Genomic DNA, 13,639 nt, shown 5'->3' on the forward strand with positions numbered 1-13,639 from the left:
TAACTTTTACCAAGACCTGTGTTATCCTGTGCAATAGGTTTATGTCAAATTTACTGCAAAATGAGCTTTTCAACTGTATCAAAACTGTTACTAAAACCTGCTGTAAATATTGATATAAGACCAAGTCAGTCTGTGATTGCATGTGGTGAAGTTGATAGTTATTGGCAGTCTGTTTAATGAACTCTCTCTCTGTTATATACACACACACACACACACACACACACACACACACACACACACACACACACACACACACACACGTGTGTGTGTGTATATGTTGTGTCTACATAGACAGAATTTCACTTGCGTGATAGCACCATTTGGTTGCTCTGAATTCCCATTGTCAGCTGTGTCCATCATTGGGTGGTTTTTCGGTCGTGTTGATTTCATGTAAGTTATCTCAGTGCTACATGAGATGAGCTCTCTTTTCACAGTACTCCAAGACCATTTTAATTTATTTAATAAAATATCGATGTTTGGTGTCTCACCATCAATACAATATTGCCATTCAAACACTGCAGTACTATGCTGTATCGATTTTTTTTTCTCCCACCCTTACGCTGTAATTGTAGAAGTCTCAACCAACACCAAACACACCACTTATAAAGAAATGTATATATATTTTATATTTATACATTGCATCATACTATTACGTTTCAAGCTTTTTGTTGGTGGTTTTACACTGTTTTGTCGACTTAAATGATCACCAATGACTTGGTTTTAGTGTGTATTTTTAAGTAACAAGACTATAACTACTTGCTTCTGGCGAGCCACTGCAGTTCAAGTTTGAAATAGGAAACAGTCATTTCCTATCCTCTACACTGGCTACAGTATATAATACTGAAATTGCACTGGAACAGATCGCTTCCCAATGTAATATATCATCAAACTCCTCGCGCCTGACAAATCCCTTTTTTTTTCTTCTTTTTCTTAACTCTAAGCAACTACAGCAGTAATAAATAAGATTCTTCACTTATAAAGCTCACGTATGTATTATGTACATCCTACTTTAGGTCCAAGCACTGACGTGTGCAAGGATGTGTATACACACACACACACACACACACACACACACACACACACACACACACACACACACACACACACGTGTATGTGTTGATGAGGGTGACAGTATTCTAGGTAGTCATGCAGTAGAAGACCCTCTGTTGGCCCTGATCATCAATCAGGACAAACAGGGCTTCCCCCAGCCACAGAGACGCTAGCTTGAATGTCAAAACTGCCATCAGCAAACAGATTTCCTCCCCACCAGCGGCCAGCCTAACACGACAGGAGTGGAAATTGACTTTCATCCTTGTTAATGAAAGGATACACTCACCCTGTGTGGGTGTGTGGGTATGGGTGTGGGTGTGTGTGGGTGTCTCTGCGTGTATACGCAGGGAAAACATGTTGGCAGAAAAGCGTGCAAGTGTGCTTTGTGAATGCCGTATGCTCGGGTGTTATGCATGCAGTGCGTGCGTGCGTGTGTGTGTGTATGGGAATTGGAGCATGTGTGCTCTCTCTGCGAGCTGTTAGGCCATCGGCCGAGCTGCAGCCCTCTTCTGGAGGGGGTTGGATGCCATCAGTGACCCCGGAGGCAAGCGTATGGGCCCAGCTTGGGTTTCTGTGAGGTGGAGAGAAACCTCTGGTTTCTGTGACCCCTGAGGAGAGAGCAGCCTGTGAGGCAGAAGGCCTGTCAGCTGCAGTTCTCATTCACAAATCACCTACACAGAGGGAGAGCACAAAATGTACCCACATTCACCTTTCTGGCAGTTTTTAATTCATCCATCAAGGTTATGTGTTCCTGTGTGCTGCAAGGAACCATACACACTATTGTGTGTAAGTTTTTTTTTGTTTGTTTTTTTTTTTCCTTCAAGCAGCCTGCTTTACAAGAAATAAACAGATTAGTGTAATTGGGGCTTGCGAGTCTTTCTAAAGTTGGTCCCATTGCTACCATCTTGGAGTACAGGTGTAGACGGCTGCAGTTCTGCTCCACAGCCTCGGTGAGCTCAGTGCAGAGAGGTGGAACAGATTCCACCTGTTGCAGGTTGGTTAGAGTTGCCCTCCCACTCACAGCGGAATAGCAGAACAGAAGGAGCACCTTTCCCTGCTGCAATAGAGACTGTATTTTTTATTTATTTTTTTTAAATGGATATATTTACCATGGCCTCCTAAACTGGCTTTCGGGCTCCATGTTTTGAAACCTAAACCTTAACATTTTGTCTGCCCTCATGGTGGGGTGGTGTTTTGTTGCTAAGGTGACCAGAGTGTGAAGTGCAAAGAGTGTTAATTGTATCAATGACCTATGCAATGCATAGACATGTATTCATGGTAGTTATTGCAAAAAAATAAGTAAAAAGAGTTTCACTTGCCAGAACTGGATGACAAACTATTTGGATGGCCTGCATTTCACAGCAAGTATTTGTTAAATAATTCGATTAAATGATCTAAAAGGCAACAACAGCACAAACATTGAGGAAAGGTCCAGTTCAATTACTTAAATTAGTGATGGTGAGGCCAAGCAGACAGGGATTGGATACAGCTGACTGTGTATGTATATTTATTATTATTTAAAATGGCAGTGCCTCTAAACTTATGCCTTAATTAGTAGCAGAATGCCAGTCAAGCATCAGTTGATAGTAGATATTCTGATGATAACTATAGATTTTTTTTTTTTTTTTTGGAACGAGTGCAGAAAGGTAAAGACGTCCAGGAACACCACAGCAAGATACAAGAGTTGTCAGCAGTAGGGCTGTTCGATATAGCGATATATATCGGATGACGATATAAAAACGTCTATCGTTTCATTTTACGCTGTCGTTTGTTTCGTGGTTTCGCAAAATAAACTGTTTACGGCAATATTGTTTTCATCATTTTGATGGACACTGTAGTGGCTATATTCATTTCTTAAAGTTCTCTCTTTCTCTTATATTTAATATACGTAATATACACTACGGACGGACAAGCGCCTGTTTTTATGCGTTGTGGTTAGCAACAACGACGGTAACAGCATCGCGTGTCCGCTTGTTTATGTTCCACATAAACCTTTCACAATAAAGCTCAAGATCCTGTTGAGACTTTTCAAAATAAACTGAATCACGTGAAAGAGCAGATTATTTACGGATGAGAAGCAAAAAAGAGCCGCCAGGTGCTAAAAAATAAACCTTAGACTCAAACTTTAGAACAGGCTTTTCCCCGCAGCACGCCGTGTAATAAATACTCACAAAGAAAACGGCGGGCGTTACAGCTTATGTCTAGAAATGTATAGTTTCATGCATCGGTTAAAACACTCGACTCCAGCTACATGACGCGCAGCTGCAAACACTTCACGCAAGTCGAGCTGCCCGAGATTCACAGAATTTACAGAAAATGTTACATTTTTGTGATTTATATCGTTATCGGGATGATAGAATTGTTATATATGAGATTTTGGTCATATTGCACAGCCCTAGTCAGCAGTATTTTTTTTTAATCTAATTCAATTTGTCTTATTGGTGTTTTTAAAGACTGCAGGATGGTCTGTTTTTACTTTTTTTTTTTTTTTTTTTTAGTTAAGTGCGAGGGTGGTCATGCCACTGGCCTTCAGCATCAAGCCCACTGTGTTATATTTAAAAAAACAAAACAAACCCCCCACCTTTATCTAGTTGTTATGAGGGGGGACCAAAGAGACCAAAACCATGTTTGTGCCAGCCTGTAATACCCATTATCCAAATCAATACCCATTTTGGGTATTGATTTCCTTTTGGATGCAGCCTCAAGTGGCCATTTTAGGAACTGAAGTTTTTAGCACTTCCACTTTGGCTTAATTTTTCAGCTCTGGAGCTTGCGCATCATTCATCTTGTTTTTTCTTTCCTAGTTTCATCTGGCTACAAAATCAAATGGTTTCAAAATGACGTCACTGGTGTGAGATGTAATAACTTTTAAGTCCAATAGTCATTCTCTTATTTGTGTATCAGTCTTGTTCATGGGCCTGCAGGTAAGTCACAGCTATCAGAGCCTTTTCATTTAGAGAGGACCAAAACTGTAAAGTGTCAAAATTCACCACAACACCAAAACAGTGATGTGAAAGATGCTGAACTGCTTTATGAAGCTGAGGGTGGAGAGTAACTTTCTGTGGGTTTGTGACGTGTAATGCATCACACTGCCACCTGATTCATTAGTCGTTTAAAATGATTGATTCTAGCAGCCTTAAAGTGGATACATGCTGCATTGTGTGTGTATGGTATTTAGGGTTGCATCACACTGTCTCCCTCTGCTCTGCATGCTCCTGTTGACATGTCATTGTTGTTAAAGGCTGTGATTTTCTGTGATCCCCATGGTAGTAGCTTCTGTGTTATGTTGCTTTAGTTGTGTCGGTGGCTTTGTTCCTCGGTACTACTCTTATATCTGATCGTGCAGCACTGGTAGATAGCATGGTTTCACACAGCTACTGCTGACTCAGCTGGTACCCACAGGTAGACCTCGAGATCGTTCGTGGCCACGTCCCAGTTATTGCTTTAATTCAGAAGTGTTTGTCAGTTGTTACTGCTGCCTACAGTAACAGCAGTTTCTCGCGCCACTCTGTGTGTTGACAGTATAGATTCCTGAACAAGCAGGCTCTTTGGCAGGTTGCCTCAGCCCTGTCTGTTGATTCACTGTTGGTGAAATAAGAGCACATATGGCTGCTCTCTCTCTGCATTACGTCACATTGAGATCCAGGCAGATTGGTTTGCATTTACTGCCCAGCTTGAGGGGAAAAAAAACCTCATTGTATTGGGATTGGTTTGATCTGAGCTGTGCTTTCTCCAAAAATTGGCACGCTGTTTTTGAAATGAACTGCACCTTAATGAGCTGGATGCACAAAAGGTCAGCAAATTATTTATTCACTTATTTATTTAGACTTGAAATAAAAACAGGCTAGGATGTACTTTTGTGTTCCATATCCTGCTTAACCCAGCAGACAACCTAGCCAGATGCACCAGGCTCTACTGTGTTAGTATTGATCCATCTGAGTTATATCACATCGCACAGAGTTGCTGCCTGCTGCACGCATTCACTCCCCTGTGAAGACTTTGCACGCGGTTGTTATCAGCTATTCACTGGTTTCCATTAGTTTCCTGATTTAGCTCTTTTCATGCACTGAGGCTCCGTGCGCTGTCACGGCTTTGGTACTCAGAATGATTTGGTTTGAAACATCTTTATGGCACCTATGCCTCGGCCACATTCACTTCTTTAAAAGCCAAGCTGCCCTTAATAGAATTTAATGTAGAAATCTATAACAAGATCTACTTTAACATTCAACAATCTTTTTTTTTTCGTAAATCAGTTTTGATAATCTTACAGTACTGAAAATGTGTAAAGTTCTTCTCTGACAAAATGTGACATTGAAGAAATACATGAAGAAATATCATCCCTGTATGGTGAATAGGGTTTTTTTTTTCTCTTCAAGAATTCAACGATCCAAATATGACCTTGCTTCATACATATGTGTCAATATCTTTTAATTGGTTTTGCTTAATTGGTAAGGTGAAGAGATGGATCTGTGTCCATCATCTTTCTCATTCTAAAATGGTTTTCCACGTGACTGAAGGCAGTCAGAAAACTGTATAATGTTCATTTTAATGGGGGATTGTGCCATGTGTGGAGTTTTTCAGCACCATCAGAACTGTAACAAACTAATCCCTCCTGCTTTTCTCTCTTATCTATTATACATTAATATTTTAGCTGCTATGACTGTGAAACAGAATTAAAAACTCTTAAATCTATTATTGTGAACCTTAAAATAGTCAACAGCCCCAACACCAAATTCTAAAAGTACTGTAGACTAATCACTACTATGAATGTATGGCAACCTTTCTGTCTTTAAGGCAGCAGAACAAATTCTGTCCACTGATGAACATGTTGGACTCGGCTAAGCACAAAATTAATCATTTATCACAGTAGAAAGTCTTTTGTGAGATTTCCACATTTACAGCTGTAAGTAATCTTACATTTATTTTTATTAAAATACTTTTTCTTCTATAAATCGTTTGGGGTAAAAAAAGAAAGAAAGTTGGATATAATTTTGCATTGCCCAATAGATATATTCAAATCATACATATTAAAAAAAAAAAAAAAAAAAAAAAAAGGGAAGCCAATATGAATGTACCTTAAACCGACAGTGGGTGACTTCTCCGGTCAAATTCTACAAACGTGTATGGAAGATTTTCCCTTTCTTATAACCTCATTAAATTGTTAGATGAGTTTATGATGTTAATCATTAGTTTCAAGACTTCTTGAATGACATTACTCCATCAATCCTTTATATGCAGTCTATAGCAGAAGTAGTTTCTTTTAACAATCAGTATTAATTCTCTGTATTTCCATTTATTGTAGTTGCAACAACAGGGCTGCAACAATTCAAGTATTTTGAATAATTTTATTATTAAAAAAAAATTATCGACACAAAGTCTTTGCTTTGATGGTTCGATTAATGCACGGCTCTGTAGTGCACCATGGAACCATGATCAGTGGTGAGTGTTTCACCCACATTTGTGACTAAAAACAGACCTGCAATACAAATGTTTTTAGGAGCAGCGTGTGGATAAAACATTTGACCACATTAAGCCCAATTTTATAGAAAAAAAAACTGATAAAACAACAGAAGTGATGATGATGCTGGTTTAACGTGGCATCCAAAACAGCAGCACTGTTCCTGTAACCTCCATCAAAACTTTACTGGGGGGGAAAAAGCTAGTGCATCCTTCATCAAAGCACCTGATCAACAAACTCCAATGTGAAGAAAAGAAAACTTTGTAGCTGCTCCATCCACCGCCGTTTGTTTTACACAGCAAAAATTCTACAGTAAGGCTACATTAAAACATGCAGATTGACTGTTACTATAGTCTGACATCATGTTTAAATGATACAGCTTGCTGAAGGCTGACGGCAGCCGTCCTATTTTACATGGAAGTGAACAGCGGTGAGTCTAAATTTGGAGGTCAGGGGATTAAAAGTGAAATGATGTAAAACAGTGTCTCAATTAAATATACATACATAGAGATATCTGTCTCAGACAGAAAAGCATTTTTCACAAGGCAGTAAAAATGTACATGGGTCAGTAAAACTTTGAGCCACTGACCTAGAGCTGGGCGATAGAACGATAACGATATGTACCGTGATATAACTTTTACTCGATAGAGAAATTAAGCTATCGCGATAGACCTCGCCGCTCTTGTCCTCTTAAAAAAAAAAAGGTCAGCCAATCCAAATTAAGTAGCGCAGAGCCGAACCAATCACAGCCGCAGCGTCACGTCGCGTGACTTGTTACGTACAGCACAAGTGCCAAGCCGCAAGTGTGTTTGTTTGGGAAGCAGCCAGCGGGTAATGGAGCCAGCACGTAATGGAGGAAATGAGTGTGCCGACTAGAAAAATCAACTGAGCGTGACCGAAGAGAAAACAGATGATGGTTCCAATGCCGGAGAGATTGTCGAACGGAAGAGCCAAAGAAGTTCCGTAGTGTGAAGGTATTTCGGCTATTTCAAGTCTGACAAAAAACAGAGTAGCGTGCACTGTAAATTGTGCCGAAAGCAAGTCTGGAAATACAATAAACTGGTGCATGCGTCACACTGTGCGCCACGTTATTGTTTCGGTGAAATGAATTTCTACAATACTGTTACTGTTAATTCTACTCTCTGCAGTGTTTAAATGCTTACATATACACACAGTTACTGTCCCTCCACACATACGACTCGGTTCTGCTTCTATGCCCCAGCTTTGTTTACTTTTTCCCACCGAGGCTTCTAGACTTCTGATTGGCCAACATTTCTGCACGGTTAGGAATCTAGCGCCACCTGCTGCTTTGGCATGTTCATAGCAGCGTTTTCCTTCATTTCTGCCTTTATGTGTGGACGGGATTATTTTTTAAAACGAAAACGGAAAATCTCAGTTTTCAAAAATACCCGTGTACGTGTGGACGTAGCCTCAGTCTCTGACTGGAAGCGCTAATTCGTCATTCGGCTTTTGTCAGACTAAAGTAACTGTTAAAACTGTTTGAAAAGCTAAGCTATACAACAAGGAGAGATTGAGAATTTCCTTTTAGTTCTCAGTTTATTTGATATTGACAAAAGTTAGTCAGTTTTGTCTGATCTTCTGTAAAACAAACTAAGATTTATTTTTAGAATTAATATTTTGTTTCTAAGTGGAATTGACAATTTAGTCTGTTTCGTTTGTTCTATTTTGAAACTTAAACGCTTTAGCGGCTGCCTTTTGTGTAGTTTGCAATATTTGCCTTTATTTATCTGAAAAAGTCTCATGTTCCTTAAGTACATCTACCCTGTTGAACTTATTATGAGAAATAAATATTTAAATCAAAACAAGCTGCTGATTATTTCACATTTTACTTGTGAGCAACGGCACATTTAAATCTTACAAATATAGTTATTTGGCTTATATCGTGATAGATATCGTTATCGCCTGAAATGAAAAAAACATATCGTGATATGAAAAAATCTCATATCGCCCAGCTCTACACTGACCTCAGGTTTGGACATTGAGTTATTGTTAATTAATGTCTACATGATCATAACATCTTGTTTTCAGCAGCACAAAAACTTCACATCAAAGCACAGGGCAAACCTCAGAGTGCTGATATGTTTGCTTCTCTTTATTGCAGCCACCACATTCTCCCTGAAACGCTACAGACTCAAACTCATTCACTTCCACACTTTAACACAGAGGAACACATGTACAAAACCTCAAAGCCTTCCAAGAAGACAGAATAATGTTACGGGTTTTTTTTTTTTCTTTTTTCTTTTTTAAAATCCCTTAATTTAGATGGGACATTGTCAGCTTTATTATTTCTCTAAAAGCAGTTGAGTTTTCTTGGCTGTGTGTTTGGGATCATCGTCTTGCTGAAACGTCCACCCTCATTTCACCTTCACCATCCTGGTAGATGGCATGACTTAATCACAAATGTCTTTGTACATTTTTACATTCATCCTTTTTTTACTTATATGAAATGTGCCAATGCCGTATGCTGAAAAAAAGGATCCCCACACGACAAGGGCGTAGATTTGGTTTTGGCATTGGTGGGGGACGGATGATTCAGCCACCGAACCCTGCCCCGTTTCTTTTTTTTTTTTCTTTTTCCCTTTTTGTCTTTGCTTCTTGATTTAAAAAAAAAAAAAAGAAAAAAGAAAAAAAAAGAGAAACATACTTACTTACATATGCTATTCTACATGCTTTTAAACCATTTAAAATTACAATTCATAGTTTTATATGTGAATTATATAATGTTATTACTATTAAACAAATGACTAAGTATTTTAGACTTTAGTTTACTTCAGTCATATTCCATATATATCAGGTATCATACAAAAATAAAAATAGCTTCAAATAAGTCATTACAATAAAAGAATATGACTTTAAGGACTTAACAACATTACTTCAGTTATACTACACCAACATCTCTTACACATTAGCACTAGGGGAACACTGAATGACCTGTTGGGTTTTGTCCATAAACTACTCATCTAAGATTACCACAAAGTAAAAGATCTCTCAGCAAAATTATGCAACATTTTAGGCACTATTGCCCCGATCAAATCAGTGAGCTGAGATTTCTTATTCTAAACATGAACTATTACAGCAACAGACATGGACTACTGGTCAGATCAGAAACTTTATTGTCATTGTCATGAGAACAACGAAATTAAGAATGGTCCCCGATCATTGCATCATCCCTAGCAATATCAAAATATAAATAAAACAATAAAATTCAATAAATAAAATAGATAGAATACTAATAAGATATAACAGTAAAACATTCACATACATTCCCACACACATGCTTCAGACCGTGCATAGATTAACACAAGAGTGGCGTGATGGACATTTTTTTTTGTAGTATTCAGATGTGTTATTGCAGTTGGATAACAGCTGTGTTTGAGTCTATTAGTCCTTGCTCTGATTGCCCTGTACCGTCTGCCTGAGGGCAACAGTTCGAACAGGGAGTGGCCAGGATGTGAGGTGTCTTTTATGATGTTTTGGGCCTTTTTAAAACAGTGGGCGTTGTGTAGAACTTCCAGTGTGGGGAGAGGGCAGCCAGTGATCTTTTGGGCGGTGTTAATGATCCCTTGGAGTGCTTTCCTCTGAGCCCCTGTGCAGCTAGTGTACCAGATGCATATGCAGTAAGTTAGAACACTCTCAATGGTGGCTCTGTAGAAGGACACCAGCAGTCTCTGTGTGATGTTATTCCTCCTGATAATTCTCAGGATGTACAGTCTCTGTTGGGCCTTTTTCAGCAGCTCGGAGGTGTTCACACTCCAGGAAAGGTTCTCCTCTATATTGACTCCCAGGAAGCGGAAGCTTGCCACCCTTTCTACACAGTCCCCATTTATGAATAGTGGTTGGATCTCTGCCTTTTTCCTTCTGAAGTCTATTATGAGTTCTTTGGTTTTTGAAGTGTTGAGGAGGAGGTTATTGGCCTTACACCATGACGTCAGCTGCTCCACCTCGTCTCTGTACGTAGACTCGTCTCCCTTGGAAATGAGCCCCACCACTGTGGTGTCATCTGCAAATTTCACAAAGATGTTGCTGTGGTGGCGAGGAGTGCAGTCGTGTGTGTAGAGAGAGTAGAGCAGTGGACTGAGCACACAGCCCTGGGGTGAGCCAGTGCTGAGACTCAGGGCTGAGGATGTGTGATGGCCAACTCTGACTCTCTGTCTACGGCCCGAGAGGAAGCTATTGATCCACATGCAGGTGCTGTATGGAAGCCCCAGGTCTTGTAGCTTGGCCACCAGTTTGTGTGGAAGGATGGTGTTAAAAGCTGAGCAGTAATCCACGAAGAGCATCCGCACATAGCTACCATGCTCTTCCAGGTGAGTTAATGCAGCATGGAGTGCTGTGGCTACAGCGTCTTCCGTGGATCGGTTTGCTCTGTAGGCAAACTGGTGTGGATCCAGGCTGCGGGGCAGGGCTGCTGTGATGTGTCTGCGGACCAGCTTCTCAAAGCATTTCATTACCACTGGGGTGAGTGCCACCGGTCTGTAGTCATTCAGGCCGGTGATGTGGGGCTTCTTAGGCAAGGGGACTATGGTGGAGGACTTCAGGCAGAGTGGGACAGTCGCCTGTGCGAGGGATTTGTTGAAAATCCTGGTGAAGATCCCAGCCAGCTGTCCTGCACAATCCCTCAATATTCGACCTGGCACACCATCAGGACCCGCCGCCTTCCTCGGGTTAACCGCCTGCAGCATGCGCCTCACCTCGTGCTCTTCCAGGGTGAGGGTGGTGCTGCTATGGGTGGCGTGTTGCTGCTGTGGCTCCAATACCTCCGGTACCCTGGTCTCAAAGCGGGCAAAGAAGATATTCAGCTCCTCTGCCAGCTCCAGGTCACCGTCCGCAGCTCCGAGATTGATCTTATAGTTGGTTAGGTGCTGGATGCCTTGCCACACCTGCCGGCTGGTATTACTCTTCAAATGGTCCTCGATCCTCCTCCTATAGTCCCCCTTTGCCTCTCTGATGCCTCTCTTCAGGTTGGATCGGGCTGTGGTGTAGTAATCCCTGTTGCCAGACCTGAACGCAATGTTCCTCTCCTTCAGCAGCTGCCTGACCTCCCGGGTCATCCAGGGCTTTTGGTTGGGATAAGCCCGGATCCGTTTGACTGCTGTAACAGTGTCTATGCAGTGTTTTATATAGCAGAGGACACCGTCTGTGAACATTTCCAAGTCCTGATGTTCAAAGATATCCCAGTTAGTCCTGTCAAAACAGTCCTGCAGCTGCTGAGAGGCACCCTCTGGCCATATGGTAATATTCTTTGTGATGGTAAGAGCAGTTTTCTTGAGGGGGGCATATGCAGGGATTAGAAACAGTGACAAGTGGTCAGACTGACCCAGATGTGGCAAAGGTCTGGCCCTGTAGCCCATTTTGATGTTGGAATAAACTTTGTCCAGAATCTTGTCACCCCTAGTGGCACACTTGACGTGCTGGTGGAATTTGGGGATTGCTCTTTTTAAGTCTGCGTGATTGAAGTCCCCTGCTACGATATGTACAGCGTCAGGGTAAGTGCTCTGTTTATTATTGATGTTTGTATGCAGGAGTGCGATCGCAGAGTTAGCATTAGCATCTGGTGGTATGTAAACAGCTGTTATTATGACAACGGTGAACTCCCTAGGTAGGTAGATGGGCCTGCATTTAACAGTCAGATATTCAATGTCCGGTGAACAGTGACGGTCTATTATCACTGTGTTGGTACACCAGCTGTTGTTCACATACATACAGAGCCCCCCTCCTTTGCGCTTACCGGAGTCCACTGTTCGGTCATGTCGCTGTGTGGTATAGCCTGCTAGCTCAATAGCAGAGTCTGGAATGGATTGATGTAGCCAGGATTCAGTGATAAGAAGGATGCATGAGTCTTAGAAGGATGCATGAGTCGTGCCCCACACTACAACCAATGTCCACTATGTGAAGGAGCCAAACACATGCCTGCTCCTCTCGTTAACTGAGATAAACTGCTGACATATTTGTTTTACATCTATACTGTCCAGTCTCTCCTGGTGGACATGGCAACACGTTATTCATAGTGAAATACAATTTTAGACTGATGTGGGCCAACGCCTAAAACGATGTGTCCGGAGTTTGCTGTTCTCGTCGGCTCAGATATTTGAAGTTTACTCAGCTACATTCTCGCCTGAAAATATGTTAAACGTTTATTTTGCGACCCAGAAAGCGTAATAAGAGTAATACTAAAACTAAGTAGCTGCAGTAGTAGTAGCCATTGTTGGAAACTGGAATTGGCTGAGCCAATCTGGGATATGGTTTTTCAATTTTGTTGCCCGGGTGGAAAAACGGGAGAAATTCGGGAGAATGGTGACACCGGGAGATTATCGGGAGGGGCACTGAAATTTGTGATTCTCCCGAAAAACTCGGGAGGGTTGGCATTTATGGCCTAGCATAGCCTGTAACGTTATTATGACGGACACATTTCATGAGTGAACTTGACTTTAAGTGACTTACAGGTTTCTTTGAAAAATACTTTCTTATATCCAGGTTCTTCCTTTCTTGCTGCCATCCTCCTCTCCTCCCTGCAGGCAGTGTTGCCAACTCCTCAGTAAGGAAAATCGCTATTGGCTGTCCTAAAAGTCGCTAGAAGTCGCCAAATGACGTCATCACCTAATTTGCATAATTCGTCATGCTAATGTAATTGTAACCTACGTTGTTGGAGAGAGAAATGACATTGTGGAAGAGACGGAGTAAAAAACGTCCTAAATGCAGTTAGAATTTATTTAGAACTACAAATTAAATTTCTTTTAGCAATTATTGTTTTTTAATGTCACAATTCCAACCCTGCTCCTTTATCCGGGCCTGGACCGGCAAAAGTGACCCGAAAATAGGCACTCTGGTTGAGTTACTTTGTGTGTGTGTTTATAAGTAGTTTTAAACCTTGTGATCCACAAAACAGCATAACAGTAAAGGAAGAACTGACTGCGTTACAGTCAGTGCGGGAGCAGCGTTTGGACGCACAGGTGTGAACGTCTCCTGCCCCGATAGCAGCTGGGGGAGGACTATAAGATAAGATAACCTTTATTAGTCCCACACGTGGGAAATTTGTTTTGTCACAGCAGGAAGTGGACAGTGCAAAAGTTAAGCAAAAATTAGAATACAATAAGAATAAATACAGTACAC

At 41.2% G+C, this 13,639-nt stretch overlaps 1 protein-coding gene across 5 annotated transcripts in view; it reads left to right on the plus strand.

Moving 5' to 3' along the window:
• Window positions 1-13,639, plus strand: part of hivep3a (HIVEP zinc finger 3a) — a 59,619-nt gene that overhangs the window by 8,428 nt on the left and 37,552 nt on the right. The window contains exon 1 of one of the 5 annotated variants that reach the window (XM_085261464.1): window positions 4,116-4,843. The exons of the other annotated variants lie outside the window; for them this stretch is intronic. The gene's annotated coding sequence lies outside the window, so the exon portion shown is untranslated. Of the gene's footprint in view, window positions 1-4,115; window positions 4,844-13,639 lie in introns of those variants that run through there. 5 annotated transcript variants of the gene reach the window in all.

Source organism: Mchenga conophoros, linkage group LG22, assembly GCF_057382185.1.
Source record: "Mchenga conophoros isolate Kocher_MC1m ecotype Shallow Benthic linkage group LG22, M_conophoros_male_GT1.1, whole genome shotgun sequence".
NCBI lineage: Eukaryota > Metazoa > Chordata > Actinopteri > Cichliformes > Cichlidae > Mchenga > Mchenga conophoros.